Here is a 27,902-nt window from a genome sequence, read left to right as displayed (position 1 = left end):
TGTTTTTTTAGAAATGCCACTGTTTCAGAGTTGAGAGTTTCATCCGCTAACTTTTTCTTTGGGAGAACTCGACCAGAATAAATTGCTCTGCCCTTTTGCTGTCAGCCTGGCAGCTTCACCTCTGGGATTTGGAAGGAACGCTCCTCACACTTTCATAAAATGGCCAGTTTGGGGTCTGCAGATATCTTTGTAAGTAATTGCTGGTTCCATGAGAGCTGACACCTTCTTTCACTATTGCTCTTAATATTCTCCAGAACAAACTCTTTTATTTGGAAAGAAATCTCAACACCTACATTCCTCAAAGAATTACTAATTAATCTGGGACATGAAAGAAGAGAAGAGGAGGGAAACATGTTTCCAGGATGTGAGATGCGTATTTTCTATGAGCTTTGTTTTCATCTGTGCTGTTAGAAGGTTATAATACAAGTGTTGCTACTTGACAGCCAGATGGATTTCATAAGATAAAAGTTATTATATGGCATAACCCTACCCTAAAACATACAATGAATAGAGTTCTCACGATTGTTAATATACTACAATATATTTGTACATTGTACAAGTCTGCACAATGCACAGGGCTTGACCTATGTATTTTACATAATTAGTTTAGAAGTAAATCTCAAGCCCCAAGTAATTTCTAAAAACAACAGCTTAAACAGAAATCTTCATACACTTTATAAATTTTTCACAAAACGGAGTGAGTGCTAATCCTGGGCTGTGTGTGTGCCTGGGGCCCTGGCTGTGACCCTGGACGCATACACACCCTTTCCTCTCTGCCCCACTCCCTCATGCCAGCGGGGCACGAGGCTGGTCACTCAGTTACCCCTCAGGTCAGGGAATGGTCCCGAAAGTCAGTTCACCTTGAGGACGGGTGTTTGTCACAGAGAGGCCTGGAGTGTGTTATTGCATCTTTACCTTCCCTCCCACTGATGGAAGCAGAACGAGATTCTTAACAGTCTTCACTTGAGAGCACGAAGGGGCCCCTGGAAGGAAAACCCAAGGAAGCGTGTCCCCCGCCCAGAGTTTTCAACTCTCAAGCTCGTCCTCAACAAGCCCCAGCAACGTGCCAATTAGCCGCTGTGTCTCCTGTCCAGGGGTCCAGCTGTGACTTCTCATCCCAGCCACTCTGACTGTTTCTCTCTCTAGTGATGGGGGTCCTGTGACCTCAATTCTGTGATGATCTAAAACACAGTCCTCAGCTTCCAGCCTTTCAGTCTTTCTGTGGTGAGCACGGAAGCAGTGACTTTGAAGCTTTTTATCCGTTGGAGATAAAACTGGAAGAGAGTTGCCGGGAAGAGATTTCATTTTTAGATTAAGATGAACAAATGTATAAACAACGTAATACAGGTAGAAATTCAACGTAACTCACCCAGAGTCACAGTACTCAGTGCTGGTTGGAGTGACTTGATCTCAGCTCCCAGCTGCCCTAACTCAACCTGTCTTCCCCAGAGTGCTGCAGATGCCCCATGGATTCTAGGGAGAAGCAGCCGTCAGAGGGAACATGCAGTGCCGGCGTCGAAGAGGGTTAGTGATCGTTACACTTGGGCCCGAGAGGAACCGAGTCGTCTTCCTGGAATTCATCTCACAAAACACAGCGTGGGAACGTGGCCATAAAAGATGCCCACACGCTTAGCATGCCGCCTTGCACTCACCCGGTCATTGTCACCAAGGCCATGTTCAGTGGCCGTAATGCATCTGGGGGCGGGAGCTTTGTGCAGAGTGAGTTTATTCACCTAAGAATGCAAGTCTTGACACTGTTGTCGAGTATCGCAGGCTGTGCCACAGCCAGGCTTGCCGAACGCCAGGTAGGCTCTGGATGCCTCTCGTGGCCTGGCAGGAAAGAGAAGGAGAAGGTCTTAGGGTGACGTGTTCGCAGAGTCTGGGAGGAGAATGGGGTCTCTCCTGCAGGTAGCCGGGGAGCTGATAAAAGACACAGAATCTTCATGGCTGTCCACTACCCGTCAGGCCTGCCCAGAGTTTATTGATTCTCCCAAAGGCTGTTTTGAAACCCAGGGAGCAAAGAGCATGTGATTATGGTCTATACCTAAGAGAAAGGTCATGGGACGTGTCTCAGCTTCTCTGTTTCAGAAGCGATTACATGAAAGGAATCCTAACGAAAGGAGAGGCAGCAGCGTGTGGGCTGGAAACCTGGGATCATTTTCTTTTGAAAATTAAAAAAGGTCATTTTCACACCAATCCATCTGCAGCACGTGTCCAGTATGATGTCAGGAGGAAAGCGGTTCCTCATCTCTTTGTGGACGGGTCCTCCATGAGTCAGCCTGTTTCTTCCAGTGACTTGGACTCACTGTGCTCGGCCTGTGCAGCAAGACCTGATCTGAGCCCCGCCTTCCTGTGAGCCACACGCCTCATCTAGGCTCAGAGCCAGCATTTCCGTCCTCGCCCACACTCAGGAGACCCAGGTTGGTTGTCGCACTGCCAAAGTGACATCAGCTAGTGTCTGGGCGGCCGATTCACCTCCTGGTTCTGCTTCTCACGTCTGTCTCCCTCTCCCTCTTCACCCTCCCTTTATTACAATCCTGTGCCCAGGCGGTTACTCTTTGCAGGAGCTGAGTTGTGGATGATGGTAATCACTCAAAGATTACGTATTTTCCATTTCACAAATTTCTGTTTTTGTCTTTGTTATTCATGTTTTTATTGTCTTTCATGCTGATTTTAAATATGAGGGAGTTGAAGGCCTAGTCCAATCATTTCCAAGCATTTAATCAAATAATGTGCTACAGACATGTGTTATTTACATTAAAATTAAAATTACAAATGCTTTTAGTTTGGTTCCTCAGTCATGCCAGCCAGACGTCAGCCACTCAAAAGCCGCATGGGGCGACTGGCCACCATGTTACTCAATGTAGGATATGTTGTTTCCATCAGTGTACAGGTGCTACTGGACACTTGTAAAATATACTATTTAAAACCATATTCTTTAAAATCATGTTGCCTGCATCCAACAAATTTTCAAATGTGTCCATAGATGTCCATTTCATCATCATATTTTCAAGTATTAGATTGGCGACACATGTTTTGCCAAATGGCAGAAACCTTAATTACTTTTGCATCAACTTAATATTTTATATTTTAAGTCATGATTATTTCTTTAACCTATAAGCTGTTTTAAAACAGCTGTAATGGGATATAATTCACCGACATAAAATTCCCTTGATCAGTGTTGTTTTAGTGTATTCAGAGTTGTGCGATTACCACCACAATCTAATTTTAGAAGATTCTCATCACTCGAAAAAGAAATCCTTAACTCATTAGCCATCATTTTCCATTTCCACCTGTCTCTGCCCCAGTCCCAGGCAACAACTAATTCACCTTCTGTCCCTACGGATTTGTCTGTTGCAGACATTTCCCAGGAACAGAACCACGCGACATGTGGCTTTTATGACTGACATCTCCCATATGGCACAGCAGCTTCAGGCTTCATTCACACTGCAGCGTGGGCCAGAGTCCATTCCTGTTTACTGTCCCGTGTGGCTCCGCCATGCCTGTCTGTCCTTTCACCAGACACTGGACTTGTGTGTGATTTCCACTTTTTGGCTATTGTCAATAATAGGCCAGTTTTGTGTGAATAGATGTTCTGGCTCCTCCTGGGTTATAAGCTAGTTGAAGAATCGCCGGACACAGGATAAACATTTTGAGGAACAGTTATGCAAATTGGTTGCACCATTACACCCACCAGCGTGGCCTGAGCCCACGCAAGTCCACATCTCCTCTCAGCACTGCTGACCAGCTTTTTAGTCTTGGCCTTCCTGATTGGTGTCAACTGGCATCCCATCGCTTTTATTTTATTTTATTGTTATTATTTTGGTTATGTTTAATGGACAGATACAGTTGTATATATTTATCTTGTACAAGACATTGTTTGAAATATATACATTATGGAATGATTAAATTAAGCTAATTAACATTTAACTTTTTGCAGTCCAATGTATAAACATTTTACTTTACAGTAACAAAGGATTGCATGTCGCATAAAAATAAAACTTCCCCACACATAGATTTAAAATACACACACCAGTGATTAAGTATTTTCCTTTTTTTTTTTTCAGTTTTTGAATTTTCTGGAATTGGTTGGTCCTGAGCAGTCAGGTGGAGATCTAGCTGCACACACACACTCGCACACACACACTCACATACATACCCTCACACACACTCACACACACACACTCACACACACATTTAACTGACAGAAACAGCTGCCAAGTGTCCCAGGGTTGTTTTGTGGACTAATCTGTTATTTTCCAACTTACTTGAAATGCCAGCCTCATCATCTAATTAACGTTTATTTGCAGTTTGTTTTACCTCTTGACTCTTTTGCGTGTCTCTTCTCGCAGAACAACATCAACATAAAACCATCTCAGCTACTGCACTTTAAACTTGTTATAATTTGTGATGGTCCCACTCCTTTCAGAATTTCTTTGGAACTGTGAGCCTAGGACCATCCTTTCAGCACCGCGGTTTTGCTCAGTACTAGTTTCCATCACTTTATCATGACACGCTTTTCAGGAAACAGCCCGACCGCAGTTCTACGTGGTAGCGATGGTGGTGGGAAGGAGTGAAAAGCTGTATCGGTGAACATCCCAGCGTTAGCAGTTACTCTATGGCAGGTGCTGAATTATCTCCAAATGGAGTCCTGTATTTGCTCCTTATTTGCCTGGGCCTGACTATTTGTCTTGCTTGATACTGGTTGAGTAAAGAAATCTAAATCAAAATTAGCCAATTTGAAGAGGATTAAATCAAGTAGTTGTATAATTATAAAGTAACTGTGAGTCCAGTCATTCCTTAGGGTGTGGTGATTAAAACATAAGACGGAAATACGGTAATAAAATGTCCAAACCATAATGAAATCAAAGCTGATTTAAAATTAGCCTTTCTGGTTTTTATAAAAGGATTGAAATTTTGACAGTGACTAGGTGTTGCTATGGTGACGATTTTCTAAAGGGAAAGTCTCCAAAATGCAGACCTGTATTCCTGGGGCTGGAGGGACAGGTGACTCTTTGGGGTGGGAGCTACAGTTAGAACGTTGGTGGAGGGACAGATGACCTTATGGGATGGGAGCTACAGTTAGAATGTTGATGGAGGGACAGATGGCCCTTTGGGGTGGGAGCTACAATTAGGACGTTGACGCATAATGGCTTTAAAGAAACGTGTCATCCATGAACACGGATCAGCTGCATTATCCTCTTCCTGTCTACATGTCCCACATCACATGGGAAGATGCTGGATCCCCCGACACCCACCTACATGCCCCACGTTAAATGGGAAGATGCCGGGACCCCCATACTCACCACCTACCTGACCCCCATCACATATGGAAGATGCTGTCACCCCCACACTCACCACCTACATGACCCCATCACATACGGAGGCTGCAGGGCATGTCCCGCATCACATGTGAATATGCCCACATGCCCACACCCACTACCTACATGTCCTGTATCACATGGGAAGATGCTGGGCACCCCGACACCCACCACGTACTTGTCCCCCATCACATACAGAAGATGCTGTCACCCCCACACCCATCACCTACGTGTTCCCATCACATACGGAAGATGCCATCACTCCCATGCCCACCACCCACGTGTCCCCATCACATATGGAAGACGCCGGGACCCCCACACCCACCACCTATGTGACCCCATCACATACAGGGGATATGGGGCATGTCCCACACCATCCACCTACGAGTCCCCCATCACACATGGAAGACGCCGTCACTCCCATGCCCACCACCCACGTGTCCCCATCACATATGGAAGATGCCGTCGTCCCCACACCCAGGCACTTGCGTCTGGGCTCCCACTCATCCAAGTGTGACTGCCAATCAAGTGGATGTACAGAAAGTGCAAACCTGATTTAAATAAACTGAGCCCTACAATATAAACGTGTCTTTAAAAGAGTTTGTAAGGAAGCTGTCGGTGAGGAAGATGCAGTGAAGCTCATGAGCACAACAAAACATAATAAAAGAGCAAATTCTCCCAGGTCCTGCTTTTCCGAGTATTTGGCACCTATATTTGCAGATTAAAAACAATGATAAACTCATCAGATCTGACAAGACGTCAGCCAAGAAATTGGCAGTTTTCAAGATGACTAGTCTATTCAAATTCAAAATTGATACTTATTATTTTAACCACAAAGTTCATCTCACGTGACTATTGTACTTAGCAATCTTTTCTTATCACATTATGAACCCAATTATTAAGATGTTTAAAAGATTTTTAAAAAGTAGTTTTAGAGGGTACAAGTGCCGTTTCGTTACATGGCTGTGTTGCTTAGTGGTGAAGTCTAGGCTTTCAGTGTGGCCATCATCCAAATTGTGTACATTGCACCCATTAAGTAATTTCTCATCCCTCTCCCCCTGCCAGCCTCCCGAGTCTCCAGTGTGGATTATTCCACACTCTATGTCCATGCGTACATATTATTTAGCTTTCACTTGTATGTGAGAACATACAGTATTTGACTTTCTGTTTCTTAGTTGTTTTACTTAAAATAATGGCCTCCTGTTCCATCCATGTTGCTGTAAAAGGCATGATTTTATTTTTTTATGGTCTAGTAACATTCCACTGTGTGCACATGCCACATTTTCTTTAACCATTCATCTGCTGATGGACACTTGAGTTGATTCCATATCTTTGCTATTATGAGTAGTGCTGTGATAAACATATGCATGAGGTATCTGTTTAAGACCTTCTTTGATAATTTATTTTGCCTTAGGTAGATACCCAGTAGTGGGATTGCTGGATCAAATGGTAGCTCTATTTGCAGGTCTTTGAGAAACCTCCATACTGTTTTCCATAGAGGTTATATTAATTTATATTCCCACCAACAGTGTATAAACATTCCCTTTTCTTTACATCCTAACAAACATCTATTATTTTCTGACTTTATTATCATTAAGCCATTCAGACCGGTGAAAGATAGCATCTCATTGTGGTTTTATATTGCATTTCTCTGATGATTAGTGATGTTGAGCATTTTTTCATATACATGTTAATTGCTTGTATGTCTCCTTTTGCAAAATGTCTGTTTATGTCTTTTGCCCATTTTTCAATGGGATTATTTAGATTTTGCTGTAGTTGTTGTTAAATTGTTTGAGTTGCTTGTAGATTCTGGGTATTAATCTTTTGTTGAATGCATAGTCTGCAAATATCTTCTCCCATTCTGCAGGGTGTCATTTCACTCTGTTGTTTGTATCTTTTGCTGTGAAAAACTTTTTAGTTTAATTAAATCACATTTGTCTAGTTTTGTTTTTGTTGCATTTTTCTTGAGGTCTTAGTCATAAATTCCTTGCCTAGGCCAATGTCCAGAAGAGTTTCCCCTAGGTTTTCCTCTAGGATATGTGTAATTTCTGGTCTTATGTGTAAGTCTTTAATCAATCTTGACTTAATTTTTCTATACAGTGAGAGCTACGGGTCCAGTTTCATTCTTCTGCATGTGGCTATCCAATTTTTCCAACAACAGTCATTTAGTACTTTCCACAAAGTATGTTTTTGTCAACTTTGTCAAAGATCAGTGGGCTGTAGGTATATGGCTTTATTTCTTGGTTCTCTATTCTTCTGTATTCATCTATGTGTTTAGTATTATACTAGTACCATGCTCTTTTGCTTACTGTCACCTTGTAGTATAATTTGAAGTCAGGTAATGTGATGTTTACACCTTTGTTCTCTTGCCTTAAGATTGCTTTGGCTCTTCTGGCTCTTTTTTGTTTCCATATGAATTTTAGGACTGTTTTATCTAATTCAGGAAAAAGATAATGATGGTATTTCAACAGGAATTTCAATTAATTGGTAGATTAATTGTGGAAGTATGGTCATTTTAGCAACATTGACTCTTCCAATCCATGAGGATGGAATGTTTTTTCATTTGCTTCCTCTACAATTTCTCTCATCAGTGATTTCCAAATTTCCTTATAGAAATGTTTCATCTGCTTGGTGAGATGTATCTCTAGGTATTTTTTTTGTAGCTATTGTAAATCAGATTTCCTTCTTAATTTGCTTCTCAGCTTGATCATTGCTATTTTATTTTTTGAGATGCAGTCTCACTCTGTCACCCAGGCTAGAGTGCAGTGGCGTGATCTCTTGATCTCCACTCTGCTCCTGCTTTGTGTACATAGATTTTTGTATCCTGAGACTTTATTGAATTTATTTGTCAAATCTAGGAGTCTTTTGGAGTTGTGAAGGTTTTCTAGTTATAAAATCATATCATCCACAAACAGGAATGATTTGACTTCTCCTCTTCCAGTTTGAATTCCTTTTAGTTCTTTCTCTTGCCTGATTGCTCTGGTGAGAACATGAAGTACTATGTTGAATAGGAGTGGTGAGTGGGCATCATTCTCTTGTTCTAGTTCTTAGGGGGAGCACTTTCAAATTCTTCCCATTCAATATGATGTTGGCTGTGGGTTTTCATATATGGCTTTTATTATTCTGAGGCACCTTCTTTCTATGCCTAGTTTGTTGAGGGTTTTTATCATGAGGGAATACTGAATTTTATCAAGTGCTTTTTCTACATCTGTTGAAATTATCATATAATTTTTGTTTTTAATTCTGTTTATGTGGTGAATCACATAAACAGAATTACTGATTTCTGTATGTTGAACCATCCTTTCATTCCTGGAATAAAACCCACTTGATCATGGTGTATTATCTTTCTGATAATATTCTCTCCCTCCTCCTTGCCAATATTTTTATATTTACGCTGAATCCACAGTGCTAGGACATTAGAACATGATCCAGTAATGACTGCCCTCCACGCTGCAGAAACATCATTGAGTTTTAGTTATCAAGATGAATGTGTATTTAATGTTCCTATTAATCTTTGTGTTAGTGTTCCATAATTTGGCTTTCTAAAGCTTAGTCTTTTTCGGGTTTCTCAGGAACCTCTCAGGAGAGAAACGCATACCGTGGTTTGCATGTTCACAGCTGCTTGTGGTCTTTCTATTTGAATTCACTTTAATAGATAATGATATATTTGAATTACATTTTCTTTCTTAGAGATTTGAAATATGGTGCTTCATCATCTTCTGTTAAATAGCCTTCTGATAGTCTGGTCTTCATTTCTTTATAACTTAGTCTTTTTGCCTGAATGCTTATCTTTTTTTTCTTTTTCTTTTTTTTAACCCAGTAACTTTAGTTTTGGAAGTGGCTTTGATGTTGGTCCTTTTGGATCGATCTTTCCAGATGGTGAGTATATTCCCATAATATGTAGCTTCCAGATGTTTATTTTAAAATTATGGATAATTTGCTTAGATTTTTGTTCTGATTGTGTTTCATTTAAAAACTGTTAATCTTCATAGACTTTTATTTTATCTGTCTTCCGTATCTATTTTTTTCTCAAATTATTTACATTTATTTTTATGTATTTTGTTTGATTTTAAATTTCTGTTATACAATGATCTTCTCTGCCTAAGATCTTTCTTGAAAGTGATGTACCCATTACAAATACTTTAACATTCATCTTTACCATAGAGACAACAGTTCATCAATTTTATGGACAATTTTGCTACAAGGGAACTATAGGTTGTTTTCCTTTTCTTTCCAACCGTTAAGATACCCCAATGTGTAACTTCTCCATTAACACATCCACATCTCCCACTGCCCCCTTGGAGCACTCGATTTCATTCCACAGCTTCGCGTCTTGCTGATTTGTAAACACCATCAGGAAAGTGGCCGTTAAGGAACTCACGGTTTTGTTCGTGGTCCAAAATAAAATCAAGGAATAAATTTAGAATAAGGAAGGCAGTTACAAAGTACAATGTTGTGAAAGCATTTATTTTAGTGAAGTGAGCAGCGAATCTCATGATTATGCAGATCCCAACTCTTTGACATTTGCACAGTATTGATAACAGGGCGGGGGGATAGAATGAGAGAAAACAACTGAACTCTCCCAGAAAACGTGACTGTGTCTACCCTTCTTTGTCATGAATGCCTTGTCCCTCCAATCTTACAAACAGCCCAAACCTCACCCTCCGAGTGCTCAAAGTGGACGTGGCTATGGTCAATGTCTCTGAGTTCTGTGGGCCTTGTTTCCTGCCCTTGTTTACAAAAGGATTAAGAATTGGATCAAGCCAACTCTTCCTCAATTTTCCACTCTAAAAAAAAAAATCTTACTCAAGTTGTTGTGAGGATTTAGCTGTTTCATGAAAAGTGCTTAGCCCATTAATTAACACATAGCCATGGCTCAATAACACCCTCCAAAACTATCGCCCTGTACCATACTCATGCAGGCACACAGGCATACACACATGAACATGCATACACACATGTGCACACAGACACACATAGACACACTCACAAAGACATATAGACACACGTGCATGCAAGTATGCACACACAAATGTAAACAATGAACATGCACAGACATGCACGTACACACATATACACACATATACACACATGAACACAGGCACATGGACACACATAGACATACATGCACACATAAACACAAGCAGCAGATAAACACATGCACACACATGAATGCACATATGCATACAAATGTGCACACATGTAACACAAGCATGTGTGTGCACACATGTCCACAGAAACACATGAATACACACATATTCACACATACATGTGCACATGCTCAAACACTGGCACACAGGCACGAACATCACACATACATAAACATCACACACACATGCTCATGCACACACACACACACACGTGCACACATATGCATGCACACATAACATACCTGCACACACATATTCAGGTGCACATAAGCACACACATGAACACACAGGGGCACACACACAAAATTATAGAGAACCCTAAGTTGGAGGCTTAAGACTGTCTGTGAAAGGTTTGAGAGTAAAACTGGAGTCTGGAACCACATCATCTGGATGCAGTGGTGGCTCTGGGATCCCTTAGAAAGCTGTCTTTGTCTCAGACACAGCTCTCACTTCACACCAAGGGAACAGATTCAAAAAGCTGCATGTCTTACTTCAAATAATATGTCTGCTTAGCATGTGAAAGGGAGGGAGGTATGATTCAAAAAAGTTTTATAACAGTTCCTAAATGATATCTATGTATTCAAAAAAAGGCAGTAAAAGTCATGCAATAAAAACTCCATTCTTTACCCCAATTCTTTCACTATTAACATCGTTAACAATATAAATGGTAGGTAGAAGCACCGTGCTTTATTTTGCCCATCTGTAATGCTATATTGCTCACATATATACATCCATGTTTAATTTTATGTGTCAATTTGGCTAGGTTAAGAGATATTCAGGTAGCAGGTAAGACATTATTTCTGGGCTTGTCTGTGAGGATGCTTTGAAAGAGATCAGCATTTTAATCAGGAGACTGAGTGAAGCATATCTGCCCTCACCCACGTAGGTGGGCATCATCCAACCAATAAAGACCCCAAATGGGACAGAGAGGTGGAGGAAGGGTGTGTCTGCTTTCTGTTTGAGCTGGGAGTCCTCACCTTCTCCCTTTCCCTTGGCTCTCAGGCCTTCAGATTAAGATGAGTGTGCACCAGCAGCTCTCCTGGATCCCCAGCTTGCAGAGGGCAGACTGTGGAGCTCCTCTGCCTTGGTAATTGTGCAAGCCAATCAGATAATTCTCCTATTCACGTGTCTATGTATCTATGCATTTATCATCTGTGTACATTTCTATCTCTATATCTCCTATGGATTCTGTTTCTCTGGAAAGCTCTGACTTATATAATACACATAAACTAAAACTTACGTTAATTTTTCTCACAGAATAAGTGATGTGCCTATACTTTAAAATCCAAGCTTGGGCCAAATTTCACAGGAATACATGTTGACACTACGTAAATGCTAAGTGTCCTTATTTAGCTTCCTAGAAGGCATTTTTCTCTAGATTTCTTTCCTCCCAGGATGTGGTGGAGGGGGCCTTCTTGCTTCCTCTGCACGTGCCTCCTCATGTACTAATACAGGCTTACTCTGCACATCCCTCTTCATCTCCTGATCCAGGTCTCCTCTGAACATCTCTCCTCATTAACTGATCCAGGTTCCCTCTCCACATCCTTCCTCATTGACTGACGTAGGTTTTCTCTGCACATCCCTCCTCATTGACTGATCCAGGTTCCCTCTCCACATCCTTCCTCATTGACTAATCCAGGTTCCCTCTGCACATCCCTCCTCATTGAATAATCCAGGTTCCCTCTGCCCATCCTTTCTCATTGACTGATCCAGGTCCCCTCTTCATGTCCCTCCTTATTGACTAATCAGGGTTCCTCAGTGCTTGGCCTCAGGCTTCCTTTCTCCTCTCTTTCTCCTTCTGTGAAACCTTACCTGGAATCTTACTCTGTTCTATGGCTGTAAAAATTCCATATAAACTGAAGATTGAGAATGCATCCAAAGCTGAATCCCAGATGCCATTTTCAGAGCCTGGAATTCACTATATTTAGCACAACACATGTTCTTATCCATCTCCATCTACTCCAAGTGTGACCAGCTGAGGGCACAGAATGAGAATCCACGCTCGCAGCTGCCTTGCATGAACTGTGAGCTCATGAACACTTGCTGGAGAGGGAGTGCTAACCGGGCCCCTTCAGCGAGGGCTGCCTGGCTGACATGAGGTCCAAGGCTTCCCCGAGAGGTTGGGAGCTCAGACTCCTTGTCATCGCCTTCCCAATAAAGGTCAAGCCAGAGTCGGAAGAGCAATAAGGGTAGCCTGGGGAGAGAAAGGCGTTACATGAAGGTGCACAGTCCTGAGGCTGAGTGCATGGGGGAAGATCAGATGTACAGCAGCCTCCCTGTGAGGCCAGTCCTGCTGTCCCACAGCCCCTCTGCTCCTGTGCGGGGCCTGCAGCCCAGCGCTGTCTAAGCTTTCCAATGGGGGCCATCACCTGCACTTCTTCTTCAGCTTCTAACTTCCCCAAGTGGACTGCCCAGGACTCTGGGCTATGGTTTTGGAGGAGGCTCAGGAATGACAGAGCTTCACTTCCCACTCTTCCCACCCTTAAAGAAGAGTGTATTCAGGGCAGGGTCCAGCAAGGGTCCCCCCGGGAGAATGCCGACCACGGTGTGTTTAAAGCTCTTCTACCACGGCTTTTCACAGCACTCCTAACTCATTATATCTTAAGCATTAATGTAAACACTCTCAGCACATTGATACATAGTTACAAGTTTTTAAAATAAAAACTATTGATTTTATTGATTGATTCCAATTTTGTCTTTTCTTATTAATAAAAATATAGATTAAAATTCAATACTATACAAAAATAAATGTATTAATGATTTTGCAACTATAGCACAATATGCTAAGAAATAACATTACTTGAGGAAATGCAAAATTGCACTTTAGATGATTATAATAAACAATGAATATACAAGTTCAAAATTTATGTATTAGTTCTCCATTAATCCCCAAGCTAGATGGTAATATTGATCAATTTAACAATGATGTGTTTGCTTCTTAACTATTTTATATACCATTTTAAAATCTTTACTTTTAAAAATTTATTATTATTAGTCCAATAAGTCAAAGAAACATTGTGACTTCATTACTGTATTAAGGTTCTCTAGAGGGACAGAACTAATAGGATAAATGTATATATTAAGGGGAGTTTATTAAGGAGTATTGACTCACATGATCACAAGGTCCCACAATAGGCCATCTGCAAGCTGAGGAGCAAAAAAAGCCAGTCTGAGTCCCAAAGCTGAAGAACTTGGAGTCCAGTGTTCTTCAGGAATCATCCAGCACAGAAGAAAGATATAGGCTGGGAGGCCTCACAATAATGGCAGAAGGCAAGGAGTAGCAAGTCACATCTTACCTGTACAGCAGGCAGAGAGAGAGAGCCTGTGCAGGGAAACTTGGCCGTATAAAACCATCAGATTTCACGAGACTTATTTACTATAATGAGAACAACACAGGAAAGACCTGTCCCCATGATTCAATTATCTCCCACTGGGTCCTTCTCACAACATGTGGGAATTCAAGATGAGATTTGGGTGGGGACACAGCCAAACCATATCATTCCACCCAACCCCTCCCAAATCTTATGTCCTCATATTTTAAAGCCTATTAGGCCTTCTCAGCAGCCCCACAAAGTCTTAACTTATTTCAGCATTAACTCAAAAGTCCACAGTCCAAAGTCTTATCTGAGAAAAGGCATGTCCCTCCCACTTATGAGCCTGTAAAATCAAAAGCAGATTAGTTACTTCCTAGATACAGTGAAGGTACAGGCATTGGGTAAATACAGTCATTCCAAATGGGAAAAAGTGGCCAAAATAAAGGGGCTACAGGTCCCATGCAAGTCCAAAATCCACCGGGGCAGTCGAATCTTAAAGCTCCAAAATGATCTCCTTTGACTCTATGTCTCACATCCATGTCACGCTGATGCAAGAGGTGAGTTCTCACGGTCTTGGGCAGCTCTGCCCCTGTGGCTTTGTAGGGTACAGCCTCCCTCCTGGCTGCTTTCACAGGCTGGCATTCAGTGTCTGCCATTTTTCCAGGCACACTGCACAAACTGTCAATGTATCTATTATTCTTAGGTCTGGAGGATGGTGGCCTTCTTCTCACAGTTCCACTAGGTGGTGCCTCAATAAGGACTCTGTGTGGGGACTCCAGCCCCACATTTCCCTTCAGCATTGCCCCAGCAGAGGTTCGGGAGGAGAGTTCCACCACTGCAGCAAACTTTTTCTTGGACATCCAGGTATTTCCATAAATCCTCTGAAGTCTAAGTGGAGGTTCCCAAACCTCAATTCTTGACTTCTGTGCACTGGCAGGCTCAATGCCACATGGAAGCTGCCAAGGCTTGGGCTTGCACCCTCTGAAGCCATGTCCCAGGCTCTATGTTGGCCCCTTTCAGCCATGGCTGGAGTGGCTGGGATGCAGGGCACCAAGTCCCTAGGCTGCACACAGCATGGGACTGTGGGCCCAGCCCATGAAACCACTTTTTCCTCCTAGGCCTCCAGGCCTGTGATGGTAGGGACTGCTGTGAAGACCTCTGACATGGCCTGGAGACATTTTCCCCATTGTCTTGGGGATTAACACTCAGTTCCTCATTACTTACGCAAATTTCTTCAGCCAGCTTGGATTTCTCATCAGAAAATGGGAGTTTCTTTTTTATCACATTGTCAGGCTGCAAATTTTCCAAATTTTTATGTTCTGCTTCCATTATAAAACTGAATGCCTTTACCAGAACCCAAGTCACCTCTTGAATGCTTTGCTGCTTAGAAATTTCTTCAGCCAGATACCCTAAATCATCTCTCTCAACTTCAAAGTTCTACAAATCTCTAGCGCAGGGGCAAAATGTCACTAGTCTCTTTGCTAAAACATAACAAGAGTCACTGAGTCACCTTTTCTCCAGTTCCCAATCAGTTTCTCATCTCCATCTGAGACTACATTAGCCTGGATTTCATTTTCCATATTATTATCAGCATTTTGGCCAGAGCCATTCAACAAGTCTCTAGGGAGTTCCAAACTTTCCCACGTTTTCCTGTTTTCTTCTGAGCCCTCCAAACTGTTCCAGTCTCGGCCTGTTATCCAGTTCCAAAGTCGCTTCCACATTTTTAGATATCTTCAGCAGTGCCCCACTCTACTGGTACCAATTTACTGTATTAGCCTATTTTCACACTGCTGATAAAGACACATACCTGAGACTGGGAAGAAAAAGAGATTTAATAGACTTACAGTTACACATGGCTTGGGAGGCCTCACAACCATGGTGGAAGGCAAGGAGATAGTAATGTCTTCAATGGATGGCAGCAGGCAAAGAAAGAGAGAGCTCGTGTAGGGAAACTCTGCCTTATAAAACCATCAGATCTCATGAGACTTATTTACTATCATGAAAACAACATAGGAAAGACCTGCCCCCGTGATTTAATTACTTTCCACTGCGTCCCTCCCACAACATGTGAGAATTCAAGATGAGATTTGGGTGGGGACACAGCCAAAGCATGTCAATTACTACTTCTGAGTTGAAAATGACTCTATATATTTTTTTTAGTTGAAGGCAAAATTACTCACATTTTCTTTCCTTACTAGACATATTTGTTTTGCATGGGGCCTCCAGCCATTGGACTCTTATTATTTTTGTTCTATTAGAACATATCAGAGAACTAGACAAAAGCCCAATGGCTTTCCAATCTTACATGTGAGATGCTTCTGGAGACTATCACTGCGTCTCTACAGGAAGATAGCCCATTGAAAAGTTGACTTTTAAAAATAGTCTCCTTGCCATTTGGTAATCTTGAAGAGATCACAGTAGGTATTGTGCTAATTTGAGATATCTCAAACTTACTAAGACTAAAACAAAAATGGCTTCCCTTAACAGTAAATACTAACGTTTTGATTATTAAACACAAATGTTTAATAATTGACATCTTTTTTGTGTACAATCCGCCCTTGAATGCCGAGAGCTTCTAAGACACTAGTGTTGGTGGAAGGGGACCGGATTCTCATACAAGAATCCAGCGTGGAATCAGCCTGGTGAGATGGGATCCACTGCACTATAGGGCTCCCGTGTTTCTGTAGAGATGGGCCCAGTGGGGCTCTGCTGTCTGTGGGGATGGACACTATGGGACCCTTTGAGGGATGGACACTGTGGGGTTCTGCTCTCTGGGGGGACAGAAACTCTGGGGCTCGGCTGTCTGTGAGGACGGACACTGTAGGGCTCGGCTCTCTGTGTTCTAGTCTGTTGTTGAAGCTCTCTTTCTTTTTTTGAGACGGAGTCTTGCTCTGTTGCCCAGGCTGGAGTGCAGTGGCTGGATCCCGGCTCACTGCAAGCTCCTCCTCATGGGTTCACGCCATTCTCCTGCCTCAGCCTCCTGAGTAGCTGGGACTACAGGCGCCACCACCTCACCCGGCTAGTTTTTTGTATTTTTAGTAGAGACAGGGTTTCACCTTGTTAGCCAGGATGGTCTCGATACCCTGACCTTGTGATCTGCCCACCTCGGCCTCCCAAAGTGCTGGGATTACAGGCATGAACCACCGCGCCCAGTCTCTCCATTGCATTTTTTAATTTCATTGATTGAGTACTTCAGCTCTAAGATTTCGGTTTGTTTTTCTTTTATGATAGCCATCTCTGTTGAATTTTTCATTCAGATTATACATTGTTTTCCTGATAGTATTGAACTGTCTATCTGTATTCTTTCATACCTCCCTGAATTTTCTTAAGATTATTACTTTGAATTATTTTTCTGGCACTTTGTACACCTATATTTTCTTACGATTCGGGTCTGTTATTGGAAAATGTTTGTGCCCCTCACTTTTTCATGTTTGATGTGTTCCTATTTGATGTCTATGCAATCAGTGAAACAGTTACCTCTAAGGAAAGACCTTCTCATATAGATGGGTGTTGTGGTGTAAGTTTGGTGGAAGTAAGATGGGTGTTGTGGTGTAAGTTTGTACTTGGTTTTAGGTAGATGCTGCTGTGTAGCCTCTGTGTAATTTCTTCACCTATAATCCATGTTAGTGATGTTTGTGAGTGTCTTACTGGCCAAGCCTAAGAGTCTCTTTCAGTGGTGATTAGGCCGTGCTGGGGCTGGGCTCACCAGGCTGTGTCTCAGGTCAGGGGCACACGCATGCACACGGTGGGCTGGCCAGCTCTGGGTCTGGCTAACCATCTTACTGACGTCACTTCTTCCCAAGTGCAAAAGTCTCCATTTGTTTTGGTTTTGTTTTGCATTTGTCATTTAAATTTATTTATTAATTGACAAATAAAAATGTATATATTTATGATATGCAACATGTTTTAATAAATGTATATATTGTGGAATGATTTAATCTAGTTAATTAACTTATCGATTACCTCACATACTTATCATTTGTTGTGGTGAAAACATTTAAAATCTACTCTTAGCAATGTTCAAGTATTCAATACATTGCTATTAACTGCATGTTTCGTGTTGCCCAGTGCCTCTCCTGAACATTTTCCTCCTGTCTAACTAAAGTTTGTATCTTTTGAACAAAATCTCCACTTTGCGCTATTACAATGAATGCTATTATGTACATTCTATGCATGCATCAAGAATTTATCTGAGGGTGTGTTTCTCTGTAAAGCAGATATCAAAATGCGGAATATTGGGCCATTTAAAATTTGTGTACTTTAAGGATTCTCATCTATTAACATATATTGGTATTTAATCAGAGTTTTATACCTTTTCATGATGTTTATAGATTTTTCTGTAACATCTTGAGATTTTTGATATCTATATCTAACAGATATCTGTTAATCTATATTTCTTGAATGTTTAATTGAGTATATATTTATATATAGCTTAGATAACATATAAATGTTAAAGCTACATACATATCCACACACCATATATTTAATTATATCATGTATAGTTATATCTTCTATGTGTTTATTGTTGGTGTTAGGTGGTAAAGCTTATACAAAAATTATTTTAAAAAATTGTATTTTTCTACAACTATAAAGATGGATATATAGTTTTCTCTTTAATTCATTTATATAAGAAATGTCATTCTTAGTTTTTCTAAAGTTGGTTGAAAGCATGAATTCCTGTAATATGTAATTATGCTGCTAAATTATATTTGCATCATTTTCTTTAGGTTCTTTGCACTTCAAAAAAATATATAAGCCTACTATTTCTTTTTCTTTACATGGGCCTTGTCAGTTTCCTACACAGAGAATAAAATAAAATGAATTGAGCAACCTTACACATTCTCTGCTCTCTAAAATAGCTACTATAGGATGAAAATTGTGTGTGTGTGTGTTTTGTTCATTCACTTGGGAATCATCCAGAACAGCACCATTCAGTAGCCTGTCTGCAATGAGTGAAGTCTTCTATCACACCCTATGCAGCACCCCAGTTACAAGCCACAGAGTTATGATGCATTTGAAATCTGCCTAGTGCAACAGAGAAAATAAACTTTTAATTTAATTTATTTAGACTTAATACGAATTCGAATAACCACATCTGGTTTTTGGTTGCCACACTGGAATATGGAATAGATCCATGGAAATATATCTAATTTAGGGCTACATCTAATTTATCATTTGTTTTATTGCTTTATCCAATGACTACAATTTTTATTTTTAAAATTTCTAATTTTTTACACATATACTTGTTCTTGGTTTATTCATACCAGTTGTCTCAAAATTTCTTGTTCAATTATGTGGATGCTATTTATTTGCCTTTTTGAGTATTTATTATTCTGCTATTTTAATTGCATCTAGAATGACTCCAGCATAAACCCGTTGATTTTTTGTCCTTAGCTTAGAGTTCTTCACGAATATGATCTCGAGGCTTAATTTGAGAGGAGGCATCACTGTCCTTCTCACATTGCCTCTTTCATCCCCACAATTCTGCCATTGCTCCAGCGCCCAGGATGGTGTGAGCTCCAGAGCCCACCCTTCCACTGATGGCTCTCAGCCCCGTTGGGAACACTGGTGATCGCAGGGGCAGGGACTGGCCAGCAGGGACTGTGGTTGTCCTCCTGGACTTAGCAAGTCACGTCCTCCTTCTCCTCTCCAGGCTTCCCTCCAGAGGGGGCTGCCTGAGCAGAAGGCTCCAGAGAGAGCTGTAAAGGCTTAGCCCAGCCTGGTCTTGGGAGCCACATGGCAGTGACAGCTGCTCTCACATGTGCCACACTTGACTCTCCATTCCCAGGAACCGCTTCTGCTGGGCTTCTCTGAGCTCCGACATGAATCTGGAGCTCAATAGGACCGTGTATTTTTGCTTCTTTCCCATGATCTTGTTCTGCTATATTTTATGGTTTTATTATTTCATGTTTTTGTTTTTTTTTCATTCCAGTTATGTTATCTTAAAATGTGCTTTTTGCATGGCATTAAAATTATGGCATTGGAAAAGAGATGGCTCCTACACGTCAGTATAATAGAGGTGTTTGTACTGAAACTCACAGTTTTATTTTCATGAGTAGAGAACACATCGAGAGTTCTCCCCCACTCTCTGCTAGGGTAAAATTCTGACCTACTTGAAAAAATTAGGAGCTATATAGAAAATCTGAGAGGAAATTGCATCTCTTAGCTCATGGGAGCCAAGAGATTATAAATCTGGAAAGCTCTGGCAGGTTCCTCATCCCCTGACCCCAACTTCTGACACGGTCTTTACTCATCTGGTTATTTCTTGTTGCTCTCAGTACAATGTTGGGGGCACGAAGGGCAGAATTTGGGTCACTACATTAAGAATGATCAAGAATGTTGTAATTGCTTTTCAAATGCAAATAGAAAAGACAGTAGAGAACATTTTTTTTTTCTCACATTTGTTCAGTTATATCCATTGAGTGTCTCCCATGCACTCTTCCGGGCATTTCAAATAGAACGGAGAGCACAGAAACAAAGTCATGGCCTAAGATCGTGCATTCCACTTGGAAGAAATAGTTCACCTACAAAGAAGCAAAAGGAAAAATCCTAACACCACATTCTGCAGGCATTGGAAGGTAAGTTGAATGTGAATCCTAAATCAATGCTGGCTGTAGGAAGACAAAACCTTCAACTACATAAGACCCTTTCAACACTAAGATGAGAAACTTCATGCTTCTTTTCATGCTTGAAGCGTCCTTCCTGCCTCAATGCAAGGTAAGTAATAGTGCTGTTATGCACTCTTCTGTAAAATAAAGTTTCCTCTATTATTACACCACTTTGTATCACTGGCTGGATAATTAGAGAAAGCCTGGCTTTGTTGGAAACATATTTAATACTTAACAGAATTAAGAACAGTTTAGCCAGCTGACTTCAGGATATTTCCAGGTAAACTCACGTGATTAAGATAACAAGGTTGATTGAGATGACAAGAGGTTCGTGACGGGCTCACGGTTGGCTCCATTCTCGGTTAATCCCAACTTGCCCCATTCGGCAAGAATTTAAATTCAAGGGGAGGGATTGATTGGTTTACTTTGCTTGCGTGCCCTAGGATAGAGGGGGGCTCTGATTGAATATCTCACCTAAATGGCATGTTTTGAGAGAGATTTTTCCAATGGGAAAATGAGGGTGTGTATTATTCAGAGTCTGACAAAAACAATTTTACTTAATGATTCAAGTACAGGCCAGGCATGGTGGCTTACACCTGTAATCCTAGCACTTTGGGAGGCCGAAGAGGGAAGATTGCTTGAGACTAGGAGTTCAAGACCATCCTGGGCAGCAAAGTGAGATCCCATCTCTACAAAATAAAATTTAAAAATTAGCCAAGCATGGTGGTGCCAGCCTGTACTCTAAGCTACTCGGGAGGCTGAGGCAAACTTGAGCCTAGGAGTTGGAGGCTGCAGTGAGCTGTGATTTTATCACTGCACTCCAGCCTGAGTGACAGATTTAGACCCTGTCTCAAAAAAAAGCCCCACCCCTCTGCAGGTAGACATCCTCATTTAATTTACAGTTAACTCTGTGAGAACTGTCAGATACCAGACACATCCTCTTTCTCTCTGCACAAATATCACCCTCACATCTGGAATGGGGCCAGCCACCAAAGACAAAAGTTCCAAACAACAAAGCTAAAGATGTAAGATCACTCATAATCATTGATTAGGAATCATTGCCGTGTGAAATACTTTTGCTTTATTTTTAAAAATAATCGATGCATTAGAAAAACAGTTTTCTTTTATCTAATTTAGAATTACCGCCCTTCAGAAACAATGTACTGAACCCCATAATGAACACCTCTGTTGGCTCAGGCTTAAAAACCAGTGATAAACTTGTCAGGACAAAGCCCAGGCCTGTCCTGCTAAAAGGTCTCCGAAGCACATCCCTGTGTGTGACAGGCAACTCTAGGGGTAAACACGCGGCAGGGCTGGCTTCTGGCCAGTTCCCGACCAGCCTCTGTCTAGGACACCTGCCCAGATGCCCCCTGCAGATGCCAAATGTTAGCTCAGGAGGCCCGGCTGGAGAACGACCCAGCAGGGCAACCCAACAGATGCTGGCCCTTTTGGTCGGTTTCTCAATAAATACGAAAGTGCAGCTAACTTAACGACACTATTGACTTTCAGCTACCACGGAAGAAAGGACTGACTGAAGTTTTGAAAATACGTTCTTTTAATATTCAGAAGAAAATGGTCTGTACCTTAATTCCCTGGCATAATTAATTCCCTTTATGGTCTACATGGCAGTTCCCTTTCCCAACTTGGATTGTATATATTTTATTAAGATCACAATTTGCACCAACGTGTGCAATAAAAATAATAAGAAAAGCACCGAAGAGCACATGTGAGGAGTGTGACTAAGGATGAAGGAGCCCCAGGCCGGTGGCCTGCATGAGGAAATGTGGCAGCCCCCGACTCATCAGGGGCCACAGAGGTCTCCTCTGAAAGGAGTCAGAGGACTCCCGGGAGGTCTGAGACAACCATTTTGGGCAAACACTCTCTAAATCCAAAGGTCTTGTCTGTGCCTGTTGAAGAAGTTAGTCCTTCTTTAAGATGTTTCTTGACAGCTTCAGAAGCTTGAGAGCTGCACCTTCTCATCCAGACGGCGACTGCCTGGGGTGATCGGGCTGCCTGGACTTGATCTGGATAAGAAGAGGGCCTGAGGGACAGCAAAGGCAAGGACCCCCCAGATGCCGTGTGTGAATCCTGCGTGCTGTTCACGAGTAGGGTGCACAGGGGACTCAGGAGTGGGCTGGAGGATTGGAGGGGCGTGGGGGGAGACAGACAGCCTGGCTGGGCCTGGGCCCCTTCCCCATCCAGGGCCCCTGTTCTCCCCTCCCCGTTCCTTCTCCCATGAGAGGGCTGGCCAGAGAGCTCCACGTTCACCTCTCACTACCTCTCACTTTACACGCTTTCAGCCGTTTATTGTTCCAACGGTGTTCAGCGAATGGCATCTTTTGCTCAGTCTAATAGGAACATGTACCTAGTTCACAAAGGATACTTACCTCATTTGCTTCCTCTGCTGCTGAAGCCAGGGTCGGACAAAGCTAGGCTGGCCACGGCGCCCGGGTTTACGTGGAACTGAAGTCCGAGGCTTGTTACCTGGGAGAAGACGTCTGCCTAATTCCTGTGCAAAAGGGGGGAGGGTTCAAGCACCCACACCCACCAAGCAAAGGAGGTTCCCTCGGCCAGGTGGAGCGGGGGCTCCCGCCAGAGGCGGGGAACGAGGCCCTGCTGTGGAACCTGCGCCTGGGGGTCCCTGTGTCACTGGCGGGCGAGGAGGCTGATACCAGAAAGGAGCTGGTCAGCGGCACGGTGAAGGATGCATATTTCTGAGCGCTCACCGTGCGCTCTGCCGGGTACACACCCCGGTGTCTGGCTGTCCGGGCCTACGAGGTTACATGTGCAAGCCGGAGCCCGCGGTGCAGAGCGCGCCCTGAGGAGCCCGAGGCCCCACCCGGCTACCGTCCTGCTGTTACTGCTGACGTCGCTGCGCTGCGACGGCCTGTAAGTTCCTGTCTAGGAAACGCTGACATTCACACAGAAAAAGATTCGTCAGATTGTGACTCCTCCTAAAGATGGCAACTCGGCTCTTCCATTAAAGTCGAAGTCTCACCATGGTGACGGTAACCTCACTCACTTTAAATCTCACTATTTCATCATTGATTCGGACGCGTAAAAGATTAACAGTTGTTCTTTTCTTTGCATTTTATACTTTAATTTCAAAATAGACAGCAAGATAGTTAAAAACTCCCCTTTTTAGACTTAGCACTTCAAGTCCCTCCCGACTTCCAGACTGATGCCCGCAGATGTACCTGGAGGAAGATGGTGGGGGCTGGACCCACCTTCCCCGGCTCTCACTGAGGCTCTGGGGAGATAGGAGGAGTGTTGTAAAATGTCCACAGTCATGAGGCCGGAGAACCACGAGTCAGGCCATTCTCACCCAAAATTTTGAAAATAAATTTAGCGACAAAATGACTTCGAATGAGAAAGAATCTGTAAATTTAGATTGTGACCTCAGTTTTATTTTCAGTAAAACAGACATATAATGGCTGATTGCCCCATTTCAAAAGACATATAATTACATATAATGACTGCTTGCATCGTTTCAAAAGGTCTTTGAAAGATCTGAAACTGTGTGGCCTGTGTTGTAGGGTTCTGCTCCCGTGGGGAATGACTGCAATGGTTACACAGGAGGCCCTTGGCATTACCAGGCATCCAGAGCCAGGACAGTGGCTATTTGCACAATTTTCCAGTGAAATGAAAACAGCAACAGCAAGAACAACAACTGTAATAGGGAAAAATTCCACATCATGGATAAAAGCCCTGTACCCCCTTATCTAATAATTGGAAACATTTAGTGAAAAATGGCATGGAAAGTAAGAGTCAGGTGTGAAGGTGGAGCTCCACAGAGAATGGCGCAAAGAGGCTGCCTTTCCCTATTGAGTGGTCTTGGGACCTTTGTCAAACTACTTTGTCTGTGATTGTGTGAATTAATTTCTGGGATTTCTATTCTGTTTCATTGATCTATGTATCTGTGTTTATGCCAGCACCATGCTGTTTTGCTCATTACAGCTTGGTAGTATGTTTTGAAGTCAGGTAGTATGAGGCCTGCACTGTGTTCTTTTTGCTCAAGATTGCTTTTGACATTTAGGATTTTTTGTGGTTCCATGTGAATTTCATGATTATTTCTCTATTTCAGTCAAGAATGTCATGAGACTTTAATATAGATTTTATTGAATCTGTAGATCTCTTTGAGTAGTATGGACATTTAACAATATTAATTCTTCCAGTCTGTGAACATGGGCTATATTTTCTTGTGTCTTCTTCAATACCTTTCATTAGTGTTTTATAGTTTTTATTTCAAAGATATTTGTTGGTTAAATTTATTCCTAGATATTTTATTTTTTGTAGCTATTGTAAATGGAATTGCTTTGTTTACTTATTTATTCAGATAGTTTTCTAGTGGCATATAGGCATGCTACTAGTTTCTGTGTGTTAACTTTGTATCCCCCAACTTTACTACATTTGTTTATTAGTTTAAACAGACTTTTGGTGGAGTCCTTAGGGCTTTCTATATGTAAGATCATGTTGTCTGCAAACGGGGACAATTTGACTTCCTCCTTTCCAATTTGGATGCCTTTTATTTCTTTGTCTTGCCTGATTGCCTTGTCTAGGACTTCCAGTACTATGCTGAGTGAAAATGGGGAAAAAAGAGAACTACCATATGATCCACCAGTCCTACTGCTGGATATTTATCCAAAGGAAATAAAATCAGTATGTCAAAGAGAGAGCTGCACTTCTATGTTTACTGCAGCACAGTTCCCAATAGCCAACATACAAAATCAACCTCAGCGTCTATCAACAGATGAACAGATACAGAAAATGTGGTGTATACACACACACACACACACACACACACACACAGAGGAATATTATTCAGCCCTAAAAGAGAAAGAGATCCTGTTATGTGCAACAACATAGATGAACCTGCAGGACATTGTGTTAAGTGAAATAAATCAGGCACAGAAAGACAAACACCACGTGATCTTGCTCAGACTTGGAATCTAACAGTTTGCTTTTATAGAGGTAGACATTAGAACAGTGGTTACCAAAGACTGAGGGCAAGTAGGGGGTTGGGGAGAGACTGAGCCACAGGTGCAGAGCTACCGTGAGACAAGAGGAATGCATTCTGCTGTTCTGTTGCAGGGTAGGGTAGCTAGAGTTAACAATAATGAATATTGTATTTCAAAATAGCTAGAAGAGAGGTTTCTGAATATTCCTATCAAAAGGAAATAATGAATATTTAAGATGATGGATATACTACTTAATTACTCTTATCTGATCACTACACAATGTTTGCATATATAGAAATATCAGGTAGCACTCCAAAGATATGTACAATCGTTCCATGCAAAAGTTGTCAGAATTAAAATGGCATCACTTGAGTTAAAAAAAAAAAAAAAAAAAAAAGTCTAGGAAGGCCATGGAGAAAGGGTTCTGATGTATGAATGCCTGATAACAAGAACTATCACAAAAGACTCTGCAGAAACTGCAGCCTCACACAAAGCCCATAAAAACCTTACATGAAAAATACTTCTGCAAGGACAAAGATTTTGGCAGAGCAACTTCTGTCCAATGTGGCTGGCAATGTCATTGTTACTGATCTTTGTAGCCAAGGATCATTATCTCAAAACAATTATATAGTTCTCCTCAGTTTTCCTTTAAAAGTCATTGTCTTCCTTTACCCTCCAAATATGCAGAGTTTGCTATGGCACCTGCGTTACCATTGTAATGCCCATTCCCAAAATACTTCATTTTCTTTTAGAGAACCTCCCTCTCTGTCTGCTATTTAGGATAACATATGTGTCAATCATAAATGAAAAAATAAAAAAAGACTGGCCTGTTGAGCTGTTATCCCACCTGTGGTGTCGGGACTACAGGGTAAGTGTATCTGCTAACACACTGGCTAAGCTCACTACAGACTGTGAGTATTGGCTTACATAATCTAATAGAATATTTCTCAATTTCTAGCACTAGGTGAAGTACACCTGCCTCTGAATTGACATCAGTAGATGACGGGATATAAAATAATTTAACGACTCCAAAGATTAGCATCTGTAAAGCCAAAAGGTCTCGATCAATTTAGAAAGTATATACCGAGTTTAAGGCTATGCTGTGACACAGCCTTGGGAGGTCCTAACGACATGTGCCCCGGGTGGTTGGGGTGCAGCTTGGTTTTACGCATTTTAGGGAGATTGGAGACATTAAACAATACCTGTAAGACATACATTAGTTTGATCTGCAAAGGCAGGACTACACAAAGTGAGAGCTTCCGGTTATAGGTAGATTTTACAATTTCCTGATTGACAATTGGTTCAAAGAGTTATTATCTAAAGACCTGGCATCAATAGAAAGGAACATCTGGGTTGCAATTATAAGGGTTGTGGAGATCACAGTTTCTTCATGCAGATGGAGACCTCAGGTAGCAGGTTTCAGGGAGAATAGGTTGCAAATGTTTCTTATCAGACTTAAGATCTATTCTGATGTTAATGCCAGAGGGTGTAATGAATCATGTGTGACCCCCTTTCCCATCACAGCCAGAACTAGTCTTTTATGTTAACTTTGGAATGCCTTTGGCTGAGAGAAGGGGTCCATTCAGATGGTTAAGGAACCTTAGAAATTTATATTTGGTTTACACATTTATCTCTGTAAAAATCTTTATTCTATGAAATTAAAGACATTATTTAAAATGTTGTTTGTTGTACTCTTGGGGAAATGAAAATAAATCAGGTTTTAGGAAAAGGCAGTAATGTGAGGACATAATTCTTAGATTTGAAAAGCATTACAGTACAATTGAACGTCCCATGATTGCAGGGGTTTTGGTCCTGAAAAAACCATATTAAGATATAAGAGATCAACTCACGGAATGGCCAAAGGGGTAAATTAGGCAGAGGCACTGTTAGAGTTGATATAGGGAAGAAGAGTCCAAATACTCAAAATACAGTTTCCGAAGTAAAGACTGAAGCAGACAGAATAACTAATAACCAAATAAGTAGCAAAGAAAAGTCCTCTAATCCAAAGAAATACTCCAATTTTCAAAATAAAAGTTTATAAATCAACAGCAGAATTTAATGTTAAAAAGGACCAATACTAATAAATGTTATTAAGTATTTAATCTCCAAAGATAAAAGTATATTACAAGTGTCTACATTTTTAAAAAGACAAAAACTAATAATGGATTAGTGTGGATACAGAGTTAACATTAAAATAATGAAAATAGAATATTACATATGCAACCATATTGTAGTATGTTTAAATTTTCATAGATTTTTATCAAAATGCATATTACTAAAATTGACCAAGAAAAATGGAAAACTTGAAAATAAGGGTTTGATAAAGCAGTTGAACTTTTTGGGGCTCACAGCTAAATTTTAACTCAATTTAAAGAACAAATAATTCCAGTGTTATTTAAACTCTTACAGGATATATAAAATATGTCCACATCTCATTTTATAGAATCATCATAATTTAAACCCACAAACTGTAAGGAGCATATATAGGAATATGAATATACATTTCTAATAAATCATTAGCAATTAGAATCCAGCACTATGTAAAATGATG

The 27,902-nt window shown here is 41.4% G+C and overlaps 3 long non-coding RNA genes across 14 annotated transcripts in view; 2 read left to right on the top strand and 1 right to left on the bottom strand.

The window, feature by feature from the left end:
- LOC105497553 (uncharacterized) lies at nucleotides 1-11,534 on the top strand. Its single transcript, XR_003021697.2, has 5 exons — nucleotides 1-189; nucleotides 1,450-1,524; nucleotides 2,208-2,420; nucleotides 9,142-9,200; nucleotides 11,474-11,534. It is a non-coding gene; the product is annotated as an uncharacterized lncRNA (long non-coding RNA).
- On the bottom strand, nucleotides 9,462-23,272 carry LOC105497552 (uncharacterized). Of its 5 annotated transcripts, XR_011611372.1 has the most exons (4): nucleotides 23,120-23,272; nucleotides 22,781-22,902; nucleotides 13,584-15,598; nucleotides 9,462-12,665 (listed from the first exon to the last, which is right to left on the bottom strand). It is a non-coding gene; the product is annotated as an uncharacterized lncRNA (long non-coding RNA). The 5 variants fall into 5 exon arrangements; XR_011611371.1 differs by lacking the exon at nucleotides 9,462-12,665 and having other exon boundaries at nucleotides 13,251-15,598; nucleotides 23,120-23,265; XR_011611370.1 differs by lacking the exons at nucleotides 9,462-12,665; nucleotides 13,584-15,598 and adding an exon at nucleotides 18,618-20,309 and having other exon boundaries at nucleotides 23,120-23,265.
- A 30-nt stretch (nucleotides 23,273-23,302) lies between these two features.
- Nucleotides 23,303-27,902, top strand: part of LOC105497550 (uncharacterized) — a 61,200-nt gene continuing 56,600 nt past the window's right edge. For all 8 annotated transcript variants that reach the window (XR_011611365.1, XR_011611363.1, XR_011611364.1 and 5 more), the window contains exon 1: nucleotides 23,303-23,401. This is a non-coding gene — a long non-coding RNA (uncharacterized lncRNA). The remainder of the gene's footprint in view (nucleotides 23,402-27,902) is intronic.

Source organism: Macaca nemestrina, chromosome 13 (assembly GCF_043159975.1).
Source record: "Macaca nemestrina isolate mMacNem1 chromosome 13, mMacNem.hap1, whole genome shotgun sequence".
Taxonomy (NCBI): Eukaryota; Metazoa; Chordata; class Mammalia; order Primates; family Cercopithecidae; genus Macaca; species Macaca nemestrina.
This window is presented reverse-complemented; position numbering and strand designations above follow the sequence as displayed.